The 23,563-nt window shown below is 42.0% G+C and overlaps 1 protein-coding gene and 1 long non-coding RNA gene across 2 annotated transcripts in view; one reads left to right on the forward strand and one right to left on the reverse strand.

Annotated features, from left to right (window-relative positions):
* Positions 1–514: 514 nt before the first annotated feature.
* LOC110480605 (uncharacterized) lies at positions 515–2,689 on the reverse strand. The gene is made up of 2 exons (XR_002467134.3): positions 2,652–2,689; positions 515–1,915 (listed from the first exon to the last, which is right to left on the reverse strand). It is a non-coding gene; the product is annotated as an uncharacterized LOC110480605 (long non-coding RNA).
* NCKAP5 (NCK associated protein 5) overlaps positions 2,448–23,563 on the forward strand; it is a 220,590-nt gene continuing 199,474 nt past the window's right edge. Inside the window, exon 1 of the mRNA XM_077784917.1 lies at positions 2,448–2,482. The gene's annotated coding sequence lies outside the window, so the exon portion shown is untranslated. The remainder of the gene's footprint in view (positions 2,483–23,563) is intronic.

Here is a 23,563-nt window from a genome sequence, read left to right on the forward strand (position 1 = left end):
AGTCTGAAACAGCAGGAACCCAGGCAGGGGAACAACAGCTAAAGTGTGAGCAGCATGGAGAGGAGCTGCTTGTCCACTCCTTCTTTCAGTGCAAGAAATAGAGGCTGTTGGATGAGAACAGGCATTGAAAAACAAATGAAAGGATGACTTTTCACCTAAACAAGGATCAGAGCATCTGCACCACGGATTTTAAAAGTGCATGTGGGTTCAGTTAGAGGCTGGACAGTCATGGAAGGGAGCTAGTGAGATGTACTGAGCACACAGAGGGCAAGCTTGGGTCAGGAGATCCCTGAGCTCCCAGGGGGCTGGAGAGAGGTGAAGTGCTGGATCTTCCCCTTGGTTTTTGGGGTTTGCCAGTGAAATGACACCGAATTACACAGACTTTCTGGACAGATCCAGTGCAGCCACTCACATATTATACAGGCTCGAAAACCATGCTGCATTTGCAGTCTCCATCACTAATTAGGAGAGAATCTGGACAGGAGGTTTAGGTTGTCTATTCAAGCAACAGGCATTAGAGTGTGATTATATTTTATTGTTTGGTTTGGTTTTATTTTCTGTTTAAACAAGAAATTAACATATCTTCTATTCAGTAGGTAAAACTGGCTATTACAAGAGTTGCTCAAGGTGTTTTCCTACAGGACAAAGCAGTTAAAACACATCAGCAGACAGGGTCATTGTTTAAATGATGAAATCATATTTGAATGGAGAATAACAATCTCTTTGGAGACCCCAAATTCTACTGGGTTTGGAGAGGACCTCTTATGCCATGATTAGTTCCTGCCTCATGCTGCTTTGCAGCTTTCTGTCACACATTTGCAGTATTTAAGAACATCACTGTACCATTTACTGTGATTCACAGTGCTTCACCCCATTACAGTTAATTAAACCCAAGATCTTTGACTAGCCCAGGACTCTAGATCAGCCCTCAGAAAATGAAGCAATTGTGTCTCATTAGGGGAGAGCAAGGTGCCTGTATCCTGGAAAGGACATACTTAAAGGTTTGACAGATTCAAGCAATTTTGGAGGTTCTCATTTCACACTGGAAAAAGGAGTTGCCAACCTGGAACAAAATCTGCATTGAGACATCTGGATATGGGTTTATTCAAGACACCACAGCAACACATTTAGCTGCAAAGACTGTTTTCTGTACCACCACAGAAAGAGATCCCTTCTGCAACTTACTGCACTGTCTTCAGACATGGCTAATCTGTTAAACAAAATCTGAGCATTATCCAATGATTTATTTATTCTGAGCTCCTCTGCTAAGAAATCTCCAAATTCAAAATCCAGAACTCCTGCCACCTTCATTTTTGAAGTTCTGCTCCTCTTTGATTCTCAGATAGAGCTCTACTTTTTGCTTCTTGTCTCAGCACCATAGATGAGGATTTACTTTGCACCCTGGTTCCTGCAGTCTCTTCACTCCAGTGTACCCACTGTCTCTCATTTACATTATGTGAGTTTTTCTCACCTTGTTTCCATGATCTCTCACTTTCTCTCACTGGACTGGGAAATCCTGCCTGAACTTTTTCTCACTGTTCACTTAGGTTCTCTTACGCACACCATGTATCTACAAATAACTGTATCAAGTACCAGTTGGATTTTCTTCTAAAAGGAAAAAAAAATTTACTTGCTATTTTTGGATTAACAGATGCCAAAGCTTTCAGCGACTCTTTTGGAACTGCTTTTTCATATACTACGCTGTTTAAAAGCGTGCCGGTCGTGCCTGTGAGTCTCCATCCATCAGAACTCTTTCAGCCGTGTGTCACACACCAGGCCCTCAGCAGCTCTATGGGCACAGCCGCTGCCCCTCGGTGCATCCAACTCATCCCGGCGCCCCCACCACGCCGCGTGTCCTCTCTCCTAACTTTCGAGGACAGCTGGGACGGCATCGAGCCGAGCATTCCACTCGGGGCTGTGCGGAAGGAAGGTTTTCCCCGTGATGTGCAATCCCGCGGGCAGCGCTGCGGCCAAGCGGAGCCGCGCGGCTCCCGGAGCCCGGCCCGGGCAGACCCGCCCGCCGCCCCCGGCCCGGGGGCACCCGGGGGCCGCCGCAGACAATGGCCCGGCCTCCCCCACCCCCCCGCCGCGGCGAGCCCCTGCCGCCGCCGCAGATTTGCCGGAGCCATTCAGTTGCGACCGATTGCGATCGCGGCAGATGGGCTGGATCTGACAGCCCCGCTCCTCCGCGGGGCCGGGGGCGGAGGGGCCCGGCCGCCGCGCTCCCCGCCCCGCCGAAAGTGCCACCCCGGGCGGCCGCCCGCCCTCCCCAGGCACATGTTACGCGTCCCGCGGCTGCGGCGGCAGCGGGAGGAGAAGCCGCCGCGGCGGAACAAAGCGGAGCAGGCGAGCGGCGGCGGCGGGGCGGGCGGCCCGGGGGGCGGCAGCCGCTCTGCCCAGGCGGGGGGCGGCGGCGGGGGGCTCCCCGGCCCGCCGGGACGCGCGGCCCCCGCCCGCCGCAGGATGCGCCACCGCGCCCCAGGTAAGGAGCGGCCGCTCCCGCGCTTCCACCCGTCCGTCCAATCCATCCATCCATCCATCCATCCATCCATCCATCCATCCATCCATCCATCCATCCATCCATCCATCCATCCATCCATCCATCCATCCATCCATCCCTTCCTTCCTCTCTCCCTCCCTCCCTCCCTCACCTGCCCGCCGCGCCTCCTGCCCGCCCCGCCGCCGCCGTCTCCTCCCCTTCCCCGGCGCCCCGCGCCCGCCCCGGCGGCGCCGCCGCTCCCCCGCCCGAGGCCGCGGCGCTGCGCGGAGCCGGGCGCGGCCCGCGGGCGGGGGGAGGCACCTGCCGCCGCATCCCGCCGCCGGCCCGGCCTCCTCCCCGCCCCGCCGGCCGCGCCGCAGCCCGCGCCGGCAGGAGGCCGGGTCCCGGAGCGCCGCGGGAGCGGCGGGCTGGGACCGGCCCGGCCGGAGCCCGCACCGCCCCCGGAGCGCCCGGCCCCGCCGCGGGGCTCGGCCCGGAGAGAAGAGCAACCCGCTTTTCCCCTGCCTTCTCCTCCCTGATCCACGGGCAAGGAGCCCGCGGGTCTGCATTCTAGCCCTGTTGCTTCAGAGGCAGCAGATTTTGTTCCTGGTCTGTGCCTCTTGAAAGAGCATCCTAATGAGTTTTTATTTCTGTTTAAATTTAATTCCTGATTGTTTAAGGCTTGACACCTGCACATTGCACTGGTGGCTGGATGCAGACTGTTCCCATGGAAGAAATCTGTAAGGTAGAGAAGAGATCTTTCTGAAATGAGTTGAAGTACACAAAGCAGTAGGGTGTAAGGTAAACGCAGAGTGTTGAGTGACCCGCTGCTGGCCATGAGGCTTTTAGCTGTTGATTCTTTGGCTCTGGCTGGATGTTAGCTGCATTATCCGTCTCCCGAGGTGAGGTTACCCAGGGAGTGACAGAAATAAGGTGGAGTAAGTGTGAGTGGGCTTTGCAGCAGGAAAAATGCAGAGCCACATAAATACCATACTGTTGCAAACAATCTTGTGTGTTCACAATTTTTCTCCGTGTGACCATAAAGAGTCCCTTACTGAAATGGTTTTGTAAGTGTCCACTGCCCATCCCTTAAAACCAGATATTCCAGATGAACCCTCTGTTTATCATTAGGAAGCAAAGTTGTAACAAGGGAAGTATCACGAAATAGAGAAGTGATTTACATTGGAGGGGCTGGCTGTATACATTACTGGATTGCAGATAAGCTATGTAAGTAAACAGAAGCACAGTGCTCTGTTATTGTGCATGACTATGGAGATATCATGGGACTCTTTTGCTAGTTAATAGCATAAGGCTTCGTGGGAACTGTTTGATCTGCAGGACTTTTGCTTGGCAGTAGTTTACTTAAGGTTATTACACCCTGTTTGGAGACTTGCATTTGCTGGCCATTATTGCATTCTTAGCTCCAGGCTTTCCAGAGTTGCAGGTTAGTAGGTCAATAAAAATTGCACTGAAATGCTGGAATGGGCAGTCTACAGTTTTAAATGTGGTTGGGGAATAACTAGGCAGTAATCAGAATGCTGAGGATTTTTTTTTTTTCCTGCGCATTTTTATGCTGGTCACTGGTGGTGAACCAAAAATATTTTTTTTTTTTTTTTTTTTGCCATGAATGCCACAGATGCTTTTCTTGTTAAGAGAGGAAACAAATCATATAAGGTAAACACAGAATTCCCTTTCAGCATAAAGCTTGGTTGAATTTACCAGGACTTAGTTCCTTTTGCTAGTGAACATTGGGATTAATGCCACTGGCATTACATGAGGCTTGCCAGTAGCAAGAATAAAAATGTCATCAGGTTTCTGCTGCTATGGATTTACACGTTTCTTTTAGAACCTGAAATTTGCTGTGCTGTGGAGGGAAGCAGTATGGAAAAGTACATTTGTGTTACAAATGCTCCAATAAAATTTCGAGCCATGCGGGTTACAGCGCTCGGCGGGCTCGTTGTGACCCGCTGGATCGCGAGGCTGAGCAGGGCTGTGCTGCCCTGGCTGAAGCCCTGCCTGTTCCCAGAGCAGTGCAGCGTGTGCTGTAATCCCCATTCCCACCAATCCTTGGACCTGGAGGTTGCCTGTGTCTCTGGAGCAGTCCCACTCACGTCACAGCACACAATTTACAGAGTTAAAGTGAGACATATGGTGTGTCCCCCCACCTCGGTGCTGTGCTCATCAGGGAGGATGGATTGGATGCTCAGTGCAGAGCTCTGATGGAAAACCAAAAAATACAAAACATTTGCAGTGGTTTCAGGATCTCTCATGTACTTTCCCCTTTCACTGAACATCATGGACAGGAAGGTCATATACTTTAGCTCAGAAATATTGTATGTTATTGTATGTACTTTTTGGCTTTTTCCCTCTGGTCTCTAATTTTTTAGAGTATTTCCTAGGAAAATTATTCTCACTCCAGCTTTTTCTCATCTGCTTTTTTGCAGTTTATTGCATGTAGTCACTTTTCTTGCTGCAGTATTAATATATGCTTTGTAGTACTTTGTGTCACCCTCTTTCTTCAGCAAAGAACTTCCCTTTCTTTAGTAATTATTCATGGTTAGCTCTTCTGCTGTGCCATGTAGGGTTGGTTACAACTGTTGTAGAGTGTTATTGCTACACCAGTTTGTCTCCACCAGATAAATCCCTAAATAGATAAGCCCAGCAGCAGCCAGGTGTTGTGCATAAATCCACTTCTTACGCTAATTAATTTTCCTTTTAAGACCCTGATTTTGCCACCACTTAGACACCTGCTTAACCTTGGAGTTACAGCATTGGAATGGATATGCTACTCTGCATGCAAAGCTAAGTGTGTGTGTTCCTGTTCACTTGTAGCTTGCAAAGAGCTGCTGTACAAAAAAAAACTCAAAACAACCCAATCCCCTTTTGCTTTGCTCCAGTTCTCAGAAAGTGCAATTCAATAGCTGCTGTTAGTTTGGTGATTTAGCTAAAACAAAATCCTATTGAGTGATGGAACTGACCTGGGACTGGTATTTTAGACACAGACCTGGTGTTACAGTGTTTCTTCTCTTGGTTGATGTTTCTATGGATGTTTAAACCTTCTTTTTCCACCTGCAACTGCACCATGGTGAAGCTGAGACTATCAGAGCAGTAATGCAGAATTTCCACTGCTCAGAAAGGAGAGAATGAAAGGGCAATTTTAATAATATTTGTGTAAGAACATCAGCCAGAAGGTTGATGGTGGGATTTGTGTTTATGCTTCTATTCTGAAGAAGGTCTGGAGGGATTATTACAGCAGCAAAATTCTTTTTCTTGGTTCTAGCTATTTGATATTTAGATCTCATATAATGGAAACTCCTAGGAGTGATGAAAGAATTTATAGTATTAGGACATTAGATGATGGATACAGTCTCTAGCTGATGTGAATGGAATTTTAAAGAATATACATATAATTTTGATATATTCAAATGATTTAAACCTTAAGAGAAAATTATGCTGCAAGACTTATGTCAGAAATCCTCAAATTGTCTGTTTCTTTGAGAATTTATTTTTCTTCTGTACTTATCATTTGAAATGAAAATAGGAAAGTTTTTTTTTTCTGTAGAAAGAATCATTAAAGTGCAGAACTTAATGGCTCATAAAAGAGAATCAAGTACTTTTGCATCTTGCTGTGGTGTGTGCACTGACGGTTGGCATCTGAAACATAAATTATTCCTCAGAATAATCAGAATGAAAGTAATATCATGGAGGAAAAACAGAAACAAAGTTCTCAACACTAGTGTGTGCTGTGAAAGAACAAAAGGAAGTGTTCTTCTTTTCCCTGTCTCCCTTTATAGGATTTCTCTTAAATCCTTGTGGTTCCAAGTGTCTGAGCCAAACATATACCAGTTGCTATCCATGTACATCTTTTTTCCACCTTCTAATAACTTCCCTTGCTTTGTGTATAAACCCCTCTAAAAAGGCTCTTGGCTCCTGATGGCCTGTGTTGTTCTAAATGGACAATGCAGCTGCTCTCTCATTATGTCCACTTGAATCCACTCATTTCTTCTCTGTGCCAAGGTTTTACCCATGCCCTTGATCTAAGCCACTACAGGAAGCTAAAATCCTTATCCCATTGTGTAGTTGATGATGATAAAGTAATTTGTGCCTGGCTATGGCACATTCTTATTCTGAGTGGGTTTTTTTATTCTGAAGATGAGGTATATGCTTTAAGCATTTCAAATTATAATTTCAGGTTTCATTGCCATGGTCATTTCTGTGACAACAGACATTGATCTTTACAGATCTTTTCTTCCATTTCTTTCTCTTTCTTTCCCCTTTTTTGAATTGGCTGCCTGTGTACCTCTTCTCCATGCCCACTGTGTGTGTCTGCATTCCAGTGGATGTTCCTAGTGTCAGGCACAGGAGCCAGCTGGCATTTGTAAAATGATGAGCTCAGTGACTTACTGCACCCTGAAGGGCAGCAGTGTCCTGACTAAGAACACACCTGTGTGACATGTGGTCAGAGGGGAATGTAGGCCAAACCCAGTGCAATAAATGCATCTTTCTGTTGAGTTTGGGAGAAGACCAGAGCTGCCAGTGGAGCCACAGTAACCATGTGTTGTGTCCTGGCCTTCTTGGCATCTGCAATAAAGTGATTCCTGGTGGCTACCGAGCACGAGATTGAATTGCAGTCATTCCTGGTGGTGTTAATGGGAATCTGACGTGCCAACATTCAAGCATATAAAAATATTTTTTCATGTAAATAAGCACATGTGGTAGTAGAGAAGACTGCTGGGAATGCCTCTGGTATCTACACTCTAGGTGGGTGTTTGTAGTTCATAACATAGGAACAATTTGCTCTAAGTTTTGCTTCAGGGCTCTCTCTCAAGTAACATTGGCTTTACTCCTACTGCTAGAGCTTCTGTCCTGGAGATGAGTAAGTTATCCAGTCACCATTTTCAATGTTACCTAATGGAAATGAACAATTACAGTCTTGTAGTATGTGGCTATGGTTTGATTTATTTTTTAATGCCCAGTCTTGTTAAATAGCTTTATTTACATTTGCTTTGGCACTGTAGTAGAGCCCAATAAGGAACATTATCAACTGGCATGGCACAAATGAGAAAAAACTTGGTTATTTGCTGTGATCCCTGGTGGGTCCAGGACCACACCTCCACTTCATCTCCCAGCTGGCCCAAGAGGTTGCACCAGCTGCTGGTCCTGATCATGCAGCAAGGAGTCAGCTGCTGGAGACCTTGCATCTGTGTTATATCTGGGGTGCTCAGGGTGTTGTCCTGGAGCACAGCTGCAGGGGGAAATCAAGGCACGCTATCATGAATGGCAGGCCCAAGACCTTAGATGTCAACACACATCAAGTTTTCACTGACATCACATTAAATTGGCAGTGAAAATGTGCCTAATGAATTAAAATATGATCACAAAGAATGTCTCCCAAACTTCACATTGTATGTATGAAACACAGCTCAGCTGTGTTGATGAGAGAGTTAGACTGCAGGGTACAAAGAAAAATGAGGAATTGTTAGTCAGAGAGTGAGAATAGATTTGTTTTGATGTCAGGGTTTCTGTTTATTCTCAAAGCCTGACATTCTCACTAGGCTGGATATCTGAAGAGCTGCTTCAAAACTGCTGAGCCTCCGTGGCTGGCACTGTGTCTTACAGGTCCAAATGAGACTGGTGGGTAAGAGGAGCCTACAAACGCTGATGTCTTGGGCTGCCTCTGCCCAAACTCCATATCTGAAAGCCAGGAAGTCCCTGCACATCCCAAGGTTTCCTATTCTGGACTCCATGTAAAACATCTCCTGATTTGAGAGGAGGAGGGGCTTCACAGTTCCCTGATGAGGAGTTAGGAATTGGTTCCTGAGATTGCAGCTCACAGAGGGTCAAACAGCACTCCTGGTGATAGGAACACCACTTCCTCTTGATAGGAAAGACATGGAAGAAAGATGAGTGGCAATGTAGTTGTTCAATGTTCAGAGAATGGAGTAAAATCAAGGATAGCTGTTGTTTTTAAGGCAGGAAAGACTGTAATAGACCTGTATGGCAAGGAACTGGAACCAGGGACAGCAGAAATCTAAGGAAAAGTAAGGAGACCAGGTGAGAGGAGGGACTGAGACATCAACATGATTTGGGCAGGTGAGGAGGAAGGAAATTATCTTCTCTAATTTTGATTAGCTTCCTCTTGGAAGAAAACAGTGAAGTTGTGTTCAGCCAGGTTTGCATGAATTAATCAAAGGCAGAAAATACTTAACTGCAAAGGGATATTCTATTAAGTTTGAAAAGCTGAGTTTGGAAAGTGTCAGAACTAAAGAATAAAAAAAATGAAGTGGAACAACCTGTTCAGTCTTGAGATTTGTGATACAGGTGTTGTGAAGTGTGAAAGAAGGTGTGGAGAAAGATACTAAGATCTGCTACAGCATGCATTTCAGTGGGGAGTGAAACAAGCTGTAAAACTAGGAGAGTAAGTGTGGCATTAACAGTTGTTAGAAATCTTTCATTTTACTGGGACTTGTTTTCTAGGGTAGAGCTACTTGTGTCAAAGAAAGAATCAGATTTTTCGTAACTACTTAAATATTTTTTTGTTAAAAGCCAATGCTCTTAACTTATTGGTGTAGTGTGCACTGTTAAAGCAAATGGTGGATTTTCTTCCTTCAGTAATGAAAACATACTTTATTATTTATTGTGCATTTCCTTGTCTGATTCTGGGTTTTGTGCAGGGGTGGAGGCTGGATAGTTTGGGATGTATCAATATGTGAGTTTATCTCTCCCTTGTCATGTAAAGGCTTTTCTAAGGGAGATATTTTTAGCAATACTTAGATAAATATTATTAGAGTCTGGATTAATCTCCTTAACGTCTTCACTCAGCAGTGTGTAGCTCTGATAGTCTTAAGTACGGTAGGCAAGACAAGGTTTTCAGTCATGGGTGTCTCTGATGGGATTAACACAGGAAAAGATTCAGGCTTTTGGCACACAAACCCTATTGTCCCTCCTTTCAGTTCTGTTAATCTCCTCTTTTCTGGTGGCAGCATGGGCCATGTATTTTTGACTCAGGTCCAAGTTAGCTGAACCATAACTTGGTTTGTTTAGTAGTAGCTGGATCAAACCAAGTGTGGGGCCAACCAATAAATAGTTCTGGTCTGTTTTGGTGCATTTTTCTGCTGATAAAACCATGTAAAGGAAACAGGTGAATTAATGAGAGCTGTTGTTAGATCTAAAATACACCCACAGTTCCAGCCAGGCATGGATTTATTGATGGCACTGTGGGGATCTAGGCATGGCATGATCCTCTTCCCTCCAGTTACCCTAATCAATGTCAGATGCAGAGCTCCTACATGACAGGATGAAGTCACAGCCCTACAGCTGGGTTTCTCTTCCCATTTGAAGCAGCAGTGAATTTCCCTCTGCCTGCAGAAAACTTCCCCCTTTTTGTTGTTGGGTTGTTTTTCTTTCTTCAGTGTTATTACAAATTATCCCATCAGCAAGGTCTGGATAGGATGTGTGAAAGCTCCTTTCCAAATGGTGAGACAGTTAGTGAAATAGTCTTGATTAAGACTGCATTGAAGGTCTTAATTTATTTCTTTGACTGTCTAATAGGTAGTGTAAGTAAATAATATTTCTGAGAGACTCCATCTGCTGCTTTACAAAAAAAGCTGCTCAACATGGCTAATTTATTAAAAATAAGGAACAGGCATGTATTGTTATAGCTGCCAAAAATACAGCTTAGACATCTTCTCTATAAGAGAAAAAACTCATCTGTGGAAAATCATACAGCACTTGCTGGATTGTTGAAGGTTGTGACTAAGGGTACAAGGAGACAGACCAGGGTGACTGGAAAATAATATTTGGGTTTTGCCCAGGGCTGCCCCTGGGGAGTTGTGGCACCTCACCCAGTCAACCCCAAAGAGGAGGCTGTGCCACCCTAAAGAGGGACCTGCAGGGGTCAGAATTGGATCATTTGCTGTGAGCAAGAGAAAATGCAAGAGTAAACATGATCTTGACTGACTTGTTACTTAAAGTAATTCACATTGATTTAAAAACTGAAAATCACCTACTTCAGTTTGGAGTGAGCTGGCCAGTGGAGTAGTTGGATTAGAGGATCTCCAGCAGGCAAAATGGGGCTACAGCAGCCCAGCCTGCTGTGAATCCAGCCTGGGTCCAGCTCTTACAGGCAGATCCTGGTGAGCTGAGGAGGAGATGGATCCCAGCTCCTCAGTGGCAGCAGCAGCATGGGGATACAGACATATGTGGATAATAGAGATTTCAATCTGTGACCTAAGTTGAATTTTAAAGTTGTTTAAATGTCCTGTACTTTATTTTTCAGTTATTTTCTGCCCATAGTCATATACTTTTTTGAATGAGACCATCATTGATTTGTGGCTGCTCAGAGGTTATCAGGGTTACCCAGTGCCTCAGCCACGCTCATGTTTGGGTTTGTAGTGCATGTCAAGGTCCCAAGGTTTCCAGTCAGATCCTTCAAGAGGTACCATTTGCACAGCCCCCAGCAGACCCAGCCAGTGGAGTGTGGCACTGGGGAGAATTTGTCTCTTGACTGGACATAAACCTGCTCTGTATAACTCTGCCCTTCCTGGGTAGTCTCCATAAGCCATTTAAATAAGATTTGCTGATGTCAGAGGAGGAGTTTTCCAAAGCAACTGGAGAAAGGTATCCACAGGGAGAGAAATTATCCACTGGAGAATGCCACAAAAGAGTCACAAAATTGTGATGCAATGGTGGAACTGTGTATATGCTTGAGATGCACGTACACTCCAGCTTTCCTCCTTATAAGTAAGTTTCTTATTGAGTGAAAGCTTCCTATTTTTTGAGTGCTATTCTGGATGGAAGACTTACTTCTTCAAAGGTTTGAGCCTCATCAATGACCTGTGACTACATTTCCACAGGAACTCTTCCGTGGCTGGCAGTGAAACGTGCCACATACATTTGCAATAATGAACCTCTGGCTCCTTTGTGTCTTACCTTTTTAGGGAAAAATCCTTCATAATCTCTGAGCATTCATAAAAAATTATGATTTTGTCAGACTGTATTAGAAATCACAGCTTTTGTTCAGGCTAGTTATATAGGATAAAACCCTTCAGAAAGGAGACGTTTCAGTTAGTGAAATGTGACAGTTAAATAACATTAGAGATTTCCTCTTCATCTGCAAGTATTTAACTGAGTATTTCTATCATAATAAGTAGTACAATATTTTCTGTTAGGAGATTGGATGGTTTTCACATGGATATTTTAGACAGCTGTCTATTCTTACATGTTTTTATGCAATTTTTGACAGGTTATCATAATAATTCTCAGTATGAGGATAGTTTATAAGGCTCTGTATTATCCAGGTCTGTAATAGTGCTATAATATCAGCTTTGCTCCCAACATCAACCAATATTTTGCTGTGGCTAATGTGCAGCAACATCATAGATGTTGATAATTATGACTGGTGCCACTGACTGACCCTCTAAAAGTAGCATTTTGATTTTTTTTTGTGCTGCAGTGGGATGGCAGCCAGTTGGCCTCTGAAGATAGTTTCCATAGCTACTGTCCTACAGAGAAAGAAAATGCTGCCACAGCATTTTTCCTTTGCACCTTTATAGTTTTTATGCAAGCTGTCAAGACAATTAATTTTCATCAGATGTATTGGTTATTAGCTGTTGAATGCAGGGGGGCATGGGTTAGTACAGATGATGAAAAAGAGTTTTGAACTAAGTCAAACATCAAGAGATTTCTTTATGTACACAATATGAATGCATTTCAGATTTACAAAATCCCATTACTGCAGCATCTGATATGCCAAAATGCAATCTATGCTCAAATGACAAGGTCCTGAGACTGCTCAACTTTATTTCTGAGAATAAGCAAGCCTGGCACTGACTTCCACTGTTGTTTTTTGTTGGATATTATAATCTAGATTTTTAATTCCTTTTCAAAATGAAATGAAAAAGAAAATCCTTGCCTCTCAGGAAAGCTCTCAAACTTTGCATAGTTTAAAATAATGTTACATGCTTCTGTGCATAGAAGAGCATAAAAAGGGAAGTAAATAATAGAGTAGTATGGTGTGTAACAGTGAGAATTGAGTATGAGATTATTTCTTGTGCTTGGCCTGGGTAATGTCTTCATTTCTTTCTGCAGTGAGGCTCAAGGCATGTTGTTTCAAAGTTGGAGTGGTTCTGGGAGTCATTAAATGTGGTTCTATTACCACCTCAAACTGCACATTTCCTGTAGAGTGCTGAGGTAGAAATAAGTATTTGAGTACTCAGATTGTAGTATCTGAGCAATTTGTGAAAATTTATGCCACCATTTTTCATTTTGTGTAAAATAACAGGAGGGGCTCAGTCAGCTCTCTGCACTTATTGATCCTGCTGCTTTAACCTCTTCATAGGTTGTAATGTTGGCTCTACCCAGGTTTGTCCTCTTCTCTGATGTCCAGGGACAGTACACAGATATTTCTGAATGGCTCTGACCATAATCATTGACTTCAGGATCAAACCAAGTTTGCTTAGGAGGGCCAGCACCAAAACACGTGCATTAGAGCTGGTGAAAACTCATTGACTTCAGCAGTGTTAAAATCCTATTGAAAAGCAGAGTGCTTTGTGGGAGTACAGGAGAGGATGTGGAGGGAATTATAAAATGTATAGAGAGGATGAGCATTGGGGGGTACAGTTAATAAAGTTAATAATAAAGCATGGCTCTGGCCTTCAGTGGGACTGTTTGGCCAGGGAATTCCTGGGAAAATCCTCTGACCAGGTTTAATATCTAAATGAAAAAGTCCAGCCAGAGTGTGACAGTGGCTGGAGGTCTCTCCTGAAGAGGAGATCAGTAGGCTAAAAGTCTCAAGAGTCACAGAGAATTTTCTTTGTGGCAGGGACACAGGACAGGGTTTTATTGCCCTCCCTTTGCAGCAGATCTCTCCCTGTGTGGTTTTTGGCTGGCAGAGGGATGTGTGCCCTCCAGGATGGCAGGAGGCCGTGGAGCAGAGGGTCTGTCATTAAAAGCCCATCTGGGGGATTGTGGCCAGCCCTGGAGGAATGTCCCACAGGTCCTGCTGAGCCACTGGGGCTTCCAGCAGGTGCCTGAGTGCTCCTGCTGGCCCAGGGAGTGGGGCTGAGCCTCTGGCTTGCCAAGGGCTGGCAAGCCCCAGCCTGAAGTGATTTCTAAACCCTGCTGATCTCCAGCTCCAGTTATCCCTCTCCATCATTGTCCTGCCCTTAGAAATCCAGGCTGCTTGTTTGTCTGGGGTAACTCAGCTGATTAAATGCATGTCAGTGGAGATGGGCTGACTGAAAACAGCCATCTGGCTGCCTGTTTAAAGTGTTAAATTACTGCTTGGTATGATTGGCATCATTTTCTAGTGGTCTTAAATATTCTTCTTCATTAATACTCTTGAATGGCAGTACTTGTCTGCACTGAGAAACATTTTCCTCACAAAAGAAAAGCTGATTGGTATTGTTGCAGGTAATGCTCCAAAAAATATTGCTGCTTTTAAAGAAAGTGTTTCTTTGGGAAACCGTGTAGACTATAATCTGTGTATAGGGGAAAAGAGAAATTATTTCCCACCTATCTAGAAAATAAATTGTTTTCTCTATCTGTCACTTGCAACTCCGAGAAATTGGAAGCTCAGGATTTTTAAACACAGCCGTAGTTTTTATAGGTGCATGCAGAAGCACTGTCTATATGGAGGTACAGTTTTTCATAATGGTTTCACAAGACAGTGCTGGGGGAAAGTACCTGTTGATAGACCTCATATGACTTGAGAGTTTATCCTTTTCTATCCTTTCCTTATCTTTATCTGAGACTGGGAAAAAAAGCATCAGTATGCTAACGAAAATAATTTTGAATTTAGCATGTGGCTTTATTGCCATCTAACACACTTGGACCTTGTGTTGATGCCAAGAGTTTTGCAGACAGAGGCCAGGGAAGAGCTGCTGATGTTGGCTTTACCTTCGTAAGGTAAAGGCTTTGGCTAAGGGCAAGGCAACACCTCTGTGTCTGGGTCATGCCTTCTCACCAAAAATGTTTGATGAAGGGATGAATATGTGGGTATTTTGTGCAAAAAAAAAAAAAAAAATCCTGGCATTTCATTTCTGTGTGAAATTAGGTGATAACAGCTTTCAGTGTCAGCTGTGAAAACTCTTTTTTGTGGGATGTGCAGTAATGAGCAGGTATAATAGGGAATGATATGCAACCTAAAAACATATGGGCTTTTTCTGCTTCACTAAAAAAATCCTTAACTTGTCTTCTAGATAACCTCCAAATGGCAGATGAAACTAATTAAGACAATATCTTGTTAAGGAAAATATGTCAACATGGAAGTGTCTTAGCACATCAAAGTCTGCTGGTTCTTGCAGCCTGGTGAAAAAGGAGAAGCAATTCTATTTTGCTTTGGGGACTTTTGGGGAGGAAAGTGATCCCAAACATCTCTTAGATATTGATCCCCTGAGTTCAGAGCAGCTCTGACCGCCTGTATAACAACTTAGATCATTAGTGACATATATTCTGTATGGATAAGTGCTTTCAGCTCTTTATGCACTCTTGTAAATCACTGTGGAAAGCCACAGTTATAATTTTGCTAATGAACCCAGGGAATGGAGGAGTTTGCTCCTGTTGGTTTTCTCTTCAGACAATTGCTGGTTATTGGGGGTGGATGTTAAAGTAGGTGCTTGTTGCAGCCTCATTCTGATACTTCTGTTATTAAAATAAGGTAAAGAAATTAAGGTAAGCTTAGGTTTAAGCAGAAAAACCTCAAGGTATCGATATATGAATTTCCTCTCTGTTGTTTTGATCTTATGTACTACAGACATGGCCATGATGAGGGAGATTTACCTACGAAATTAATTACCTGTTTTATATATGTCTGTTTTAATTCCTACTCTAATAACCTGGATACTTAAAGTGCAGTTCTACTTTATGATCTCTAATATCAAAGAAATTTAAAATCAAGATTAGGGTCACTTACTTAATTGGAAAATACCCTTTATTGGATTTATTTTCTAGTTACAGCTTTTGACTTTGGGATTAAATTCTGAAATAATCAATACCTTGATTTGAAATGGAGCTTTTCCTAATTTTGTAAATGAAGTAATCCTTGTGGTGATGCATTGTGAGCATTGTGTGATTTTTATTTTGCTTTCTGCCAAAGGTGATGTAGCTGGCTGTGGTGATGACTGTAATAAGTTATTTCAGAGCACAGTTCATTACCCAGATACAATGCATCTGCTGTGGAAAAAGGCAAAGAGCTTTATTCAAACATCAAATTATTTCAAAACATGCTTTTTTTTTTTCTGAAACTGGAGAAATGTGGAATTGCCTAAGTGTCTGGTTGACATTTGAACTGCTGAAAGCATTTCCATTTTAATACTTCAGACAGTTAGTATTTCTTAATATACATTTAGTATGTTTGGAAATGCCTGAACACTAACACATCTTAATCCTTATTCATCTGTATCTTTTAAATTACTTGTTTTGTTTGCTGTAAGTTGAACTTCCATTGAAGTTGATGCTATTTGAGCTCTGAGAAGTTGGCCTCATTCACAGAGCAGAGCTGGCTGCTGTCTTTGGGGAAAATGATTTAAAATGCCCCAAGAGGGTTTTGTTTGTCTGGGGTTTCTTGAAGGTGTTTGCTTCCCTGATTCAGGTTCTAAACAAAAAGTCTTTTTTTAAGATTGTGTTTACTTTTAAAATGCTGACAGTACACTCTTTAGTAATAGCATTTTCAGTCACATCACAAATAACTGAAAAAGTTCTAAGTAACAGTTCTGGCCCAGCTTTGTTGAGCTACTAGCTGGAAGGACAGACAGTACTGAGCTTTCACCTGATAATTTTTTGTAGTTCAATATTCAGAGAGAACGGCTTGAGATGTACTGAGGCAAATTCAGGGTATCACATATTGAGCTTTCTAACTGAGCTCAGTAAAACAACTTGAACAACGCAAGTGGATCGTTGTGCCTGTTGTTATTCAGTCTTCCCTGTTTTATTCCTAGTTGCAATTTGACAGTATGTGTATTTAAACACCTTCATAAATACAGGCATACTGCCATTGCCCCACTGATATGTCTGGATTTCATTTTCAATGTTATTAAGTGTTACACTGGTATATTATGTGGTAAAACTGTCATTGATAACTTAGTTTCTCCATCTCTAGTTGAACATGTTGGAAAGCATTTTGCATATATTGCCATATGCTGCTTCCATTATTTAAAGTGACAGCTGTAATTTCTCTGTTGGAATTGGGCTGTGTGCAGGGCTGTGTGCTCAGTACAAACACTGCTCTTTGAGGAGCACTCTCAGGCTGGGCTGAGCTCCCTGTAGAGCCATGTCCTTTCAAAAGCAAAGCTTTTCTTCTCCTCTTCTAGGTCTACTGAGACAGCAAAGCTTGGGTTTGAGGTTTCAGTTAATCATCTAATTTGTCAAAACACTAATCAGCCAGAGGCCACTGCCTTTGACTTTATCTAGTCTTCTTTTATAGACAGAATGGTAGAAGAAACAATTATATCATTAGCATGGAACTGATTTTATTGCCATAAGGCTGCATGAATATGAATTTGTGTGTTGGGTTACTGAAGGATACTTCAAAGTGATTTTCAGCATACTGCTTGTTTTCTTTCTGGCATGGTGAGATGTGGTGTCGAGAACATTATTTTGTTTAAGGCACAGTGAAACACGTTCCTTAGTCTGGGGGAGGACAGTGGGAAGTCCAGCAGTTTATAACTTTTTCCAGGGAAGTTTGTATTACAGCATCACTTTAAATTTAAAATATATATATATATATATCCTTCTTGTTAGCTTTCATCTGTTTTTCTCTTCACAAAACTGTAGCTTATCCAAGTCCACAGAAATTTATACATAAGTCTGAATTTCTTTCTCTTTTGAAAACTTTGCATTCAATAAACAGGATTACATTCCTGAAGCTGAAAACTAAGTGGCAATTATTGCCTCTAGGTAAATCTTTAATATGCCATTTAAGAAACGCTCTCAGAAAATAATTATTACATCTGTCACTTGCTGAGAATCCTATTGGAAGGCACCTGCAGGGGCTGTATCAAAAGTGCTATATCCAAAAGTGTAATCTCTCTGTTCAGATTATTTGATTTTCTGTATAATGATGTGAGAAGAAATTCTCTTGTATCTCAGGTGGGTTGGTAGAGGACAGCAGGGATGGGTTGCAACAGAAAACACTGCTCCAGGGGCCTGATCTGAGTTTCCAGCTCCTTTGGCCTTAAAATGTACACAGTTCCCAGCAGAAACCTGTCCCCTGACTGAGTATACCAGAAGAGTATTCTTGAGGGTGCAAAATGAGATTACAATAAGAAAACAGTAAGTAAAGAAAATTACTCTTTCTGACCAGGTTTGATCCCTTTTAGTTTTTTCTCTGTGAGTGGAAGATCATTGCAGATTTCTTAGTGATTTATATCAAAACATGCAAGTATTGAACAATTGTGAAAACACAAAAAAAAAAAAAATGTCAAGAGTTGTGAGCAAAGTGAGCACAGCATAAAAATCACTTTGGTCTTGTTTCTTATCCATATGTTTTTTACAAGGTATTTCAGAGTTCAGTTAGAACAGGACATGAGTGACATCCAAAAGGTTATAGAGTTTACAATAAATATAGCTTAGAGAGAAAAAAGACATAGCAAGTGCAGCCTGTTAGGAAAACCATAAGTCCTCATGCTGTGGGCTTTCTGCATGGATAGAAATACATCACACTGTGTAACACCTTCCTTTAAAAAGAGATTACAAAGGATACCAGGAATTGTTGTGATGATCTGGGAACAAAGGAGTGGAAAACAGAGGTAAGAGGGCAACCAGTAATGAAGCAAAATCAGGTATCTTCTTTGAACTGTAGCAACAAAAGTGAAAAGCTTTGTAGAGAGCAGGGAGGAAAATCTTTCTGAGCATTCTCACAAACAAATGAGTACTGGGTGTATCTCTTGGGCAGAACAAAGGAAAGCTAGTTATGAAGAAAGCAGTGGGATCTACAAGTTTGGTTTGGTTGAACTTAGTATCCAACACAATGAATTTGGGGTTTGTGCCTTACACCCATTTTCTTTTAGTGTTGGGTTTCTTTTTTTTTTTTTTTGGTTTAAAAATGTATTTCTGCCTTTTTATTTCCTTAAATGTACAAGAGGTGGCTTAGGGGTGTGTTTCTGGGATCTCTGGTTTACAGACCTGGTTGAATATAGTCTTCATCACTCTTTGAGAATTTGTTGATTTTTTTAAAGACGGTAATTTACTACCAGGATGTGGAATCAGTACTTTGCATGAATGTTACCCACAGAATGTAAAAGTAATTTGGATTAGGACTAAGCAAATGCTTTCTGACTCTAGTAAAAGGTTTATGTGGAAGGAAAAGGTGCAGTGAGAAGTCACAATAGTGAACTGACATTTCTTGCTGTTAGTTTGTGTCTGGTTATGAAAAAATGTTTCCATGATTTTCAGCTTTATGTGAAACGACTTCATCTTTATAGAGGACAACCCTATGAATTTCAGCTAACACCCTCTCAGACAGCCTCAGGGGATAAGATGGAAGGAGTGAGAATTCTTCCATGCTTTGATGCATTGGTTGGGGAAGTTACACTCCTGTTAAGTGTGATGCATTTTATGTTAATAAACAAAAGATCATTAACTGAAGACTGAAGTGCTGCCAATCCTGAATCTTTCATGAGCAATAAATTCTCATTAAAAACCCCTTAGGGAAATGCATGTCCTTTCAAAAGAATTTCCACAGCACATCATCTCCACGTGACAAATCTCCAGAGAAAAAATTTATATGAGGAAAAGTGATTGGGAGAATTTGTTAGCTCAACTTCCAAGTCCTTTGCAAAAAGAAAACCTTGTTTGCTTGTTTCTTCCTTTGTTTTTCATTTTCCAAGGTCATCTTGTATCCAGTCTCAGTGAAAAAAATAATTCACTTCTGCTAGAAATGGCTGAAGGGGTTTGGGTCACAAACCGAAGAGTTCATCATCTAGCAGGAGAATTATATCTTCTGGACTCCAAATAGTTACTTAAGAAAAAAGCCCCAAAACATAAGTAAACCATACAATAAAAATGATAAAAATCTGTATGCTGTAAGGATCTGATACTTAATGCCCCAACCAGAAACACAAGAACTGAGACTCTAGCTAGTCTAGAGAAAGGCTTGACCCAGATTAAAACAGAACAGCAGGCAGAGAGAGGAGAATTTACACTCACAAGCTGGGAGACACTGCTAAGAGCAGTGGCACTGAGGAGGAACAGCTTTGCTTGCCCTAACAGGAATTCTGTGCATGACCTGCAGCAGTAGGCTGGCTTGAAATCTGGAGTAGAGCAGAGGTGCTGAACGATGTGCCCAGGGCAGGCAAGATGGGAGAGGTGCCCTTACACAGAGTGGTTCCTTTCTGATCCTTGCTCTGTTTCTTCTTCCTTGAATATCCATTAAAAAATAATCTTTTGACAGCTCTATAGGCAGAGCTTCTCCATTCACATCTCAGCTGTTGCTTTCAGTGTCACCAAGTCACAGAAGTAAAAATCTGGCTTGTCTAGAAGCAATATCTGCTTCAGCAGCACCTTCCTTGTGTTGGTGGCTGATGTGTCACCAGGCCCATGTCAGCTCTACCGAGCAGCTCAATGTCACCAGCTTTGGTGCATCCAAAGAGAGCAGGTGTTTTTGGGGATTAGGACAAAAAAAAAGCATCTTGTGGGCGTGTGAAATGAAGAGTGGCAGTTTGTGTGTGTTGGGAATAAGAGGGATTAAAAGGTGGTGACTTACACTGTTGTCTCTGTCCATGGGCCAGACTTTCATGAAGCAGTGACCCTGTGCCTCTGTCTTAACCCACTCTGAACTCAACTGTGCTATCAGGCTAAAATGGGAAGTTTTGAACAACCTGTATGGTTTTATCATCCTGCTTAAAGAACTGGAGCTCCTGGACATATACTGCTGAGGGAGGATCAGGTGAATGAGTCATGTACCAGAGGGACAATTTGCTTTTCACACTCACCTGTACTGAGGAAAGTCATAAGAATAATGTGGTGGCTCTGAGGATGCCATCAAAAAGCAGATAAACACTGCAATATGTTCTAATCAGAAAAATGCAAGCTGTAGGCCTTGTGCTGTGAAAGGATTCTCAGGAAGAAATGTGGTACAATTTAAGGGGTTTGATTAAAAATGCTTTAATTAGTGTAAAATACTTTTTAAAAGTATCACCTGAGAAAAAGAGCAAGTAGTAATTCCCTTAGAAAAGAATGGGGATCTCTGTACAACAGCTGCCTATATTATGATGTAAAGTTTTCTTTTGCTGAATTAATATTCCATACTGACTTTTATTAGTCCTTTCCTTCTTTGTTTTCCTTTTTGAATGCTGAGGTTTTCAGTGATGATAATTCTTTGAGAACTTGGAAGATTGCCTGATTGTACAAGTTCCCACTGTATGCTTCTTGGACTGCAACTTAATGGCAGAAATAATACAGCATTAAATATAAATATTACTATTTATGTAACATTAAAATTGATAAATCAGTCACTTATGTAAAAAAATTCCAAACTACAGCAGTGTGAATTTGTCAAATTACTTCTGTTCTATATTTTAAGGTGTGTATTTCAGAACAGAAACAATCAGGTTTATAGTTAATGTACCACTTTTAGTAATAACAAATTTTGTTATTTGTGTGATGGATCCAGTGCCCATTTATTTGTAGCAGTGAGTTTTAGTAGTTTTTCTGTGATATACTGAATCAAAAGGTTTAAACAGGGAGCAAATCTGTGCAGAATTTGGCCCTGCTAAAACCTTAACTTTGCTTTCTGGTAAATGTAAGGTTTGCATAATGCATGGACTATTTAATTTATAGTGTGAAAACTGGTACTTTACATGTATTTCAGAGCTCAGTATTCTGGTGCTGTTTACTTGGTGTTTTTTGGCACTTGGGTTTTGATGTTTCATACTTGAGGAGATTGCATTCAAGTTGATAGCCAGGTGTAACTCCCCTGCCTGCTGCAATTTACTGCTCTGTGTTTGGGCTGTTTATTAAAAGAAGTCTGTATCTCTCACTACTCTCTGCAGACTCTAGAGATGGTTAAAAAATGTGGGGTTTTCCCTCCATTTTTGTCTTTCTAGAAAAACTCATTTTTGTCGTTGGTCTGGAATCTCAGACCAAAAGAAAGGCTTCAGAGGAATATATCTGAAAAAAGAATTGCAGTTGAATGCATAATCTTATGAATAATGATCATAAAGTGAAATGTTCCAGGAGATTTGTAAAATGATTGCTTGGTCTAATTCATAATTATCTCAATGATTTGGCATTGAATCACACAGACATTAATCTTTTATCCTCCAACTGAATATGTGCATAGTGGGGGGGAAAAATAACTTTTTTTTTCTATTTTATTCTTAGTCAAGAAACTGCATTGATTGTGATGGTTGATAACCACCCCCATGTCTTGCTTGGTGGCTCTATTTCTTATCATTCTAATTATTTTGCAGTAACTAATGAAAGTTATTTATAGAGCTTTTGCTCTTCACTTGATTATTTTTCTGCAGCAGCAAGGTTAAAAACCATTTCAATGTTCAGAAGAAAGAAAACCCAAAATTTTAGACTTTGGGTCTATACCTCCTTAACTATGGCTTTTTTGCCTAAATAGGTACAAAATTTAAAAGGTGGGCAGTATTGCAGAGTCAGTGCTAATAATGGAAGACACTCCAACATTAATAAATAGATATATTTATAGATATATAGATATATTTTAAATATTGTCTGAAATGCCAACAAATCATTAAAATTTGCTGCCTTGCACTCATAATTTCAGAGCTGAAAAAAAATCAATGAAATAATAAAAATTGCCAGTGTGAGAGAGGATGCTTGTGTTAAAATTGCATTGCTGCCCATTCCCATGCTCACAGGAGGTGAATTTCCCTGCTCAGGTGCCCTAAGAGTAATTTGTCACGGAAACAATTTGGAGATAACCTGCCATGGACTCCTGATAACCTTTCCCTTCTAATTTCTTTGCCATAACTCCCACGTTTTAGCCAAAGACAATGTTTTTGCTTTTATAACAAAGGCTCTGCCCTCATGATGTTCCTCTCTTTGCCTCCTCCTTTCTTACCTGTTCTCCTGTGATTTCCTCCATGGCATTTCTTTTGTATTTGGCGTCTTGTTTAGATGCTTCTGGAAAGTAACTAGATTGTTGTCTTTGAACTTCTTCAGATTAATCTACATGAAAATCCACTGGAAATTGGTGAGGACCCCATGAGGATTGCTGATTCTTATTTTAGATTATAGTTATAATTTTCTTTTTCCTTGCTGTTAGTGTCACCCAAAGAAAATACAGTTTAAGTAAGTTACTACCCGTTTCACTTGTCCTGATTTGGCAGAATCATGCATAATAGAAGAGAAATTTAATGTAAATTGTATTTTCTGTAGGCTTATCTTTTATTACCAATAAGTTAGCAGTGAATAGGAGCTGCTCCTTGCTGGTGGCTCGCCCTATCTTTCCTGCTTCTGCCTGACAGCATTAGTACTTCCATTATTGTAACTCCAGTCCTTGCAATTATTGTAAAAGCAGTTAAATGAAGCCTGTACTTCGCTCAGTTTTAAATTTGCAATGAATATCTTTTTGTTGTGGATGACTCCTTTATTGGCAGGCCTGGCTAAAGCACGGAGGCTCTGGAGGCCAGTTCCACCATGCTGTGGCATTTAGGGAGCGCGTGGCTGCAGGTGAGGTCGGGGGAAGGAGCCTCGCCGAGCGCCGCAGCCGCAGTGGGAGCTGGAAGAGGCGCGGGAATTCACTGCAGCCATTCCACCCTCGGCCCTTCCCCTGTCAGATCTCATCCATCCCATGGGGTCAAGCCTGGTCAGCACTCAGATGGGAAACATCCTCGGAAAACCAAGAGCTGAGAGAAGCCAGGCACAAACTGTGTCTTTCTGCACAAAGTAGCACCCTGCCCCTGGGTCAGTTGTTAGCACTGTGCTATGTTTAATCTGTGTTTGATGGGGTTTAGTGGTGTTTTTTTATGGTTTGTTGGGAAAACAATGCTGTGGCTACAAATAATGATACAGGGGGAAAAAGTTAAGAAGTAATTTTGATAGGTAGTAGACAAGGAGTGGTTCCAAGGCACAAGGAGATTTTGGAGGCCTTGCAAATTCAGGTTCTGAGTCCCT

Source organism: Lonchura striata, chromosome 8 (genome assembly GCF_046129695.1).
Source record: "Lonchura striata isolate bLonStr1 chromosome 8, bLonStr1.mat, whole genome shotgun sequence".
In the NCBI taxonomy this organism is placed as follows: domain Eukaryota; kingdom Metazoa; phylum Chordata; class Aves; order Passeriformes; family Estrildidae; genus Lonchura; species Lonchura striata.